Here is a 5,913-nt window from a genome sequence, read left to right as displayed (position 1 = left end):
TATCCTGAGATAATCTTTCTGTACCACAAAGACTTTACTTTCATCAACATCTAAATTTGTCAAAACTCTTATCTTTCCCAATGTACTTAACTGCATTGTTTATATTAATGAAAAAGAGTTTTGCATAACTTATCTTTCTAAAGACTTTCATTTAAGCAAGTTTCCTGGTGACTTGCTTTATTGTTTGGGTGTCTTTTGACAGAAAAAAATTTAACTGTGATATGCAAGTCAATATTGTATTCTCTATATTTTAAATAAGCAAAGCTACTCAAATGCTTCAATAACTGCAGACTATTATCTCATTTCTGGGTTACGTTTTTCCTTTTAAAACCTTAGGTAAGATTTGCAGTATCTAACTCTTTCAAGCCATACAGACATTGGAGCACAGATTATAAAATTCTATTTTTCAGTCTTACCACAGATTCACTGTAAGAAACTATAAAAATTGCTTGAATTTGGAGATGATATAATAACACATCTAGGAAATATGACCCTCATTTACATCATGTTCTTATTCCTCTACTATTAGCCTCTTGCTGCACTTGATAAAATGCTTTTAGAAATGCCTAAAAATTGATATGCAGCAACTTCAAATCTCAAAAGCTAAAATATAAGTGAATATTTGAAGGTAAAGTTTTAAAGTATCAACTTGCACATGGAAGTAATTGAGAAGTGCTATAAAAAGAGGAAGGAAGTATTAAACTTAGCTGTTTTTTCACCTCTCTAGTGACTTGATACTCAGAATAATCTACACTTACAAGATATATTCTTGGCTCTCTCCTGGCTTCTGACATTACAGATTATAGACAGAAAGGAATAAAGAATACTTAAATAATGGTGTCAGTAAATGGTATTAAAATTTTCTCTAATTTCTGTGTGTCATATAGTCAAGTAAAAGATGAATTAAAATTTTTTTAAAAGTGTTTTAAATATTTTCTCTTATTTCCATGCTCTTAATTGATGTTAGTGGCTTTAGGTACATGTTAAGACTTTGTACATTACTTAATTCATTTGGTTATCACACTTTAGCCAACGTGTTAGTTACCAAATTTTACCAATGTGCTACCTGAATACCCTGAAAATAGAAATAAGATAACAGTGACTATTTCTATCAAATTGTGCTATTAGAATTTTAAATAAATAGGAAATAATTAAATATTTACAAAGTCATGACAACTTCTAACTCATTCTCAATAGATGATGCTGTTTGAAATTTTTGTCAGTTCTGGAAAATTATAAATAACCTTGAGATAAATCAATTCTGAATTGATAATTGTTAAAATACCCAGACATTCTGATGTAATCATTAATTGAATGTGATGACATAAATGCACATTTACATGAAGCAATATTTATCTCATATTAAGTGAAAAAAACCCTTAAAACAACAAAAAATTGCAACTCTCTTAGAGTAAGAGAGATTTTCCCTCCAATCTTAAAATTAAAAAATAAAAACAAAAAGTATGCAAAAAATATGAAAGTACAGTTTTCAGACAGTAAACAATAGGCAGTAAAAAACTGTTACATCTGAGAGAAATGCTTAAAAGCATGCTTAGAAACAATTAAACTAATGACAAAGTACTTACATGGATACCAAAGGAATGTCCAGCACTAAAAGAATACAATAAAACTCTGGACCCAATAATGTAAAACCACAATGTTCATTACCCAATCAAGAATTCAATAGGCATGCAAAGAAGCAGAAAAACATGACTCTCAACCAGGAGAAAAATAAACTACTAGAAACAGAACCAAAAATCAAGATAATAGAATTATCAATCACAGATGTTAAAAAATTTATAAATAGGTACTACGTTTAAGACAGTAGAGAAAAAGATGAATACATTGATGAGAGGCATAGGATATATGTAGAATGGCTCAAATAAACTTCCATCCATTTAAAACATAATATCTGAAATGAAAAATACACTGCATTGGATTAACAGCAGATTAGACATTGCAGAAGAGACCAGTTATATTGAAAACAAAGCAATATAAAATACTCAAATGAAACATAGAGAAAAATAAGTGTTAAAAACAGAGCCTTGTTGACTAGTGTGACAATATCAAATAGCCTAATACTGTCTACTAATCTCAGAAGAAGAAGTAGGAGAGTACCAAAAGTTGAATAAATAAGGGCTTTAATAATTATTTTATTCGCAGATGATATGTTGTTCTATGTTCAAAATCTTTTTAAAAATCTACAAAAAAGATTTGAGAACTATTAAATACTTTTATCATGTTGCTGAATGCCAGCAATAAACAAATGAATATTGAAATGAATGAAAAACAACTCTCTACACAGCAGTATCAAATTTAATAAATTTTTAGGGATATATTTAACAGGAAGTGTGCAAGTTTTACACAATGAAAAGTATGAAATATTGCTAAGGGAAATTATGGAAGACCTAAGTGAATTAAAAACAGTAGTATTGGCCGGGCGCAGTGGCTCAAGCCTGTAATCCCAGCACTTTGGGAGGCCGAGACGGGCGGATCACTAGGTCAGGAGATCGAGTATTATTATGGATCAGAAGACCCAATATTGTAAAGATTTCAAATCTCTCTAAATTTATTTACAATTTTAAAGTCATCTAAACCAAAATGAAAATCAACAAACTTCTCTTAAACTTTATGTAAAAACAATGTTAGATAACTAAAATTACCTGATTTCCAGACTTACTGCAAAGCTATATTAACAGAAGTAGCGTGATACTGATATAATGGTAGAAATATATGCCAGTATAAAATAATAGGAAGGCCAAAATAGAAAAACACACATAGGGTAAATTAACTTTTCAGAAAACTATCAAGGTAATTCAATGCATAAATGATGAACTTTCAAGACATTTTGATAAAACTGTTAAATATCTAAATGCATATAAATGAACCTACCTGTTACCACACTCTATATACAAAACTAAATCACTATAAATAATGGATCTAAGTGTAAGGTTTACAACTACAAAAAATATATAAGAAAACTGAGCAGAAATATTTATAGTGCTTAGCAAATATTTTTTGATAGGGCATGATATTTATAAACAATAAAAGATAAAAGACAGATGAACTTAATCAAATTAAAACTTTTAATGTTTTAGCTAAGATATAATAACAGGACTAGATTTATCATTTACCCCAAAACAACAATAAAACCAATACAACATGTAAAACCAAAGTTTTAAGACATAGGTTATCAGACAATTAAGATTAGTGATCTGAGAGAGAAAAGAATTGAACAAGGTGGGTCTTATGTTGGCCCAGCTTACTGCATGGAGAAAGTACCCAGCCAGTGATTTGAAGATGGAGAATCCATGTGGAACTTGGTTTTCTTGTCTCTTTAAGAAGATAAATCTAGGAGATCAAGGAGACCAAGACAGCAATGGTTAGCTAGGCAGAATAAAAGAGAGAAGAAAGAGGCACAGAGAATCATTTTGAGATAATGATAAAAGGTCCCCTTCAAGATAGAGTTGAAGACTGCATAATTTATACACAAAGGGAAATCATCTGAGGCCAGGCGAAGTAACCCCACCACACACACACACAAAAATAATAAAAATAAAATAAATGAAAGATTAGGAAGAACAATTCCTACTAAGAAATTTATGAAAGGATTAAGGAGAAAAACCCCAAGCTCACATGGGACTGGGAATCAATCCTCTTCCCAAAAACTAAATTAGAAATCTTCAAAATTTGTTCAGAATAATATTCATAAAGGATTTGAATCTGTAGGGGTCACAATTATTCCTAATCTAAAGGCTTCTCTGGCTACACCTAAAAAGGCTCTAAATCAAGATCCTGAAGAGTTAAACAATATCGAAGATATCTAACTGCATCCCAGAACAAAGCTCAGTGTATTTATCGCAATACAAAAATTTGCAGTACAAGATAAAATTCCTCCTGTCTGTTTTGATGAAAATTACAGTCATGAAAAGAAGCTGAAAAGTACAACCCACCATAAAATGAAAGTCAACTGACAGAAAAATATCCCCAAAAGACACAGATGGAATATTATAAATGAATGTTTTATCTTGTATTATAACTGTATTCTGTATGTTTAAGAAGCTACAAGAAAGGTCGAACGTATTATGTAGAATTAGGGGAGGTATAAAAAATACTCAACTCCCACACACCCAACCGTGGGCCACTCCTGAAAGTGCACTCATGCCACATCTGGAGTTCGTCCTGAGAGCTGGAGTAGGCAGTGTCCATCCTTGGTGCAGAAGCTACTACCCTGGAGCTGTCTGCTTGGGTTATCCAGACAGTGTAGTTCCCCTTAGACTGTGAGAGCCTAGCCCTGCCCTGTATCACCTCTACAGTTCCTGAGAGATGTTCCCCTCCTTACCCAATGTCATTGCCAATTAAAAGACCTAGAAGCTAAAAGTCATGTGGACAAACACACAGGGTGGGGAAGAGGCAGGTTTTTTGTGAACATGAGGGATGTGGCAAAACCTTCATCAGGAACTACCATTTGTCCCTTGATCTTGATTCACACCGAAGAGAAGCCATCTTTGTCGCTATTGGCTGTGGTCAAAAATTCAAAACAGAATCAAATCAGTAAAAATAATGTGTAGGTAATTTTGAACTTTGGAAGACGAGCTTTAAGAAACATTAGCAGCTGAAAAATTTTCAGTGCCAGTATACTGATGAAACACTCTTCAAGAAAACCATGGAGGATGTGGGAGACCCGTTGGTTCACCCAGCAGGTTGAAAGAAAGGAGAAAGGTTCAGAGGGCTCTGTGTGTCAGACAAGACTTTCCTCTGAGGTAAAACCAAGGATAGAGCTTCTTGAAATGTGAGAGAAACGCAAAGAGACAGTATCACATGAAGCATGAGAGGAAACATGTGAAAGATGTCTCTGAAAACATAAGATTGTCTTAAGCAGCACATGAAAACTCATGCCTCCAAAAGGGATATATACTGATGGCCAAGAGAAGGCTGTGGTAAGGCCGGGCGCGGTGGCTCAAGCCTGTAATCCCAGCACTTTGGGAGGCCGAGACGGGCGGATCACGAGGTCAGGAGATCGAGACCATCCTGGCTAACACGGTGAAACCCCGTCTCTACTAAAATACAAAACTAGCTGGGCGAGGTGGCGGGCGCCTGTAGTCCCAGCTACTCGGGAGGCTGAGGCAGGAGAATGGCGTAAACCCGGGAGGCGGAGCTTGCAGTGAGCTGAGATCCGGCCACTGCACACTCCAGTCCGGGCGACAGAGCGGGACTCCGCCTCAAAAAAAAAAAAAAAAAAAAAAAAAAAAAAAAAGAGAAGGCTGTGGTAAAACCTTCACAACTGGTTAAACTCCAGAACCATATTTTCTCTTTTCATGAAGCGGAGCATTCATTTATGTGTGAAAATGCTGATGGTGGCAAAGGTTTGCAGTGAAACAAAGTCTCAGTAGTCATGCATGTGCATGATTCTGACAGGAAAATAAAATGACCAAGATGAAACAATCTTATGGAAAATAGTTTTGCCTCTCATCTCAATGTGTATATCCCTCCTAAACAAAACAAGAACAAGGCTTATCTTCGCCTACAAATGGAGAGTCACTGAATTGTATTGAAGACAAGGTGCTCTGCACAATTGTGATATTTACCTAAATCTCAGATTGCTTTGTTTAAAGAACTGTAGACTGAGGAGCTTAGCTTTTTTCTGTGAGAAGCACATTTTTTTTTCTTTTTTTCTTTGTAAAATCACTATTTCAGTGGCTCACACCTAAACCCAACTACTTGGAAGGCTGAGGTGGGAGGATATCTTGAATCCAGGAGTTCGAGGCTGCAGTGAGCAATAATCCTTCCACTCCACCCCAGCCTGGGTGACAGAGTGATATCCGCCCCTGCCCTGCACCTCATCTCTAAAACAAAAAAAAAAAAAAAAAAAAAAATAAAAAAAAAACAAAAGTCTCTTAAATTTTAAAACTT

This window comes from Rhinopithecus bieti, unplaced genomic scaffold (genome assembly GCF_001698545.2).
Source record: "Rhinopithecus bieti isolate Rb0 unplaced genomic scaffold, ASM169854v2 scaffold_1930, whole genome shotgun sequence".
Classification (NCBI taxonomy): Eukaryota; Metazoa; Chordata; class Mammalia; order Primates; family Cercopithecidae; genus Rhinopithecus; species Rhinopithecus bieti.
This window is presented reverse-complemented; position numbering follows the sequence as displayed.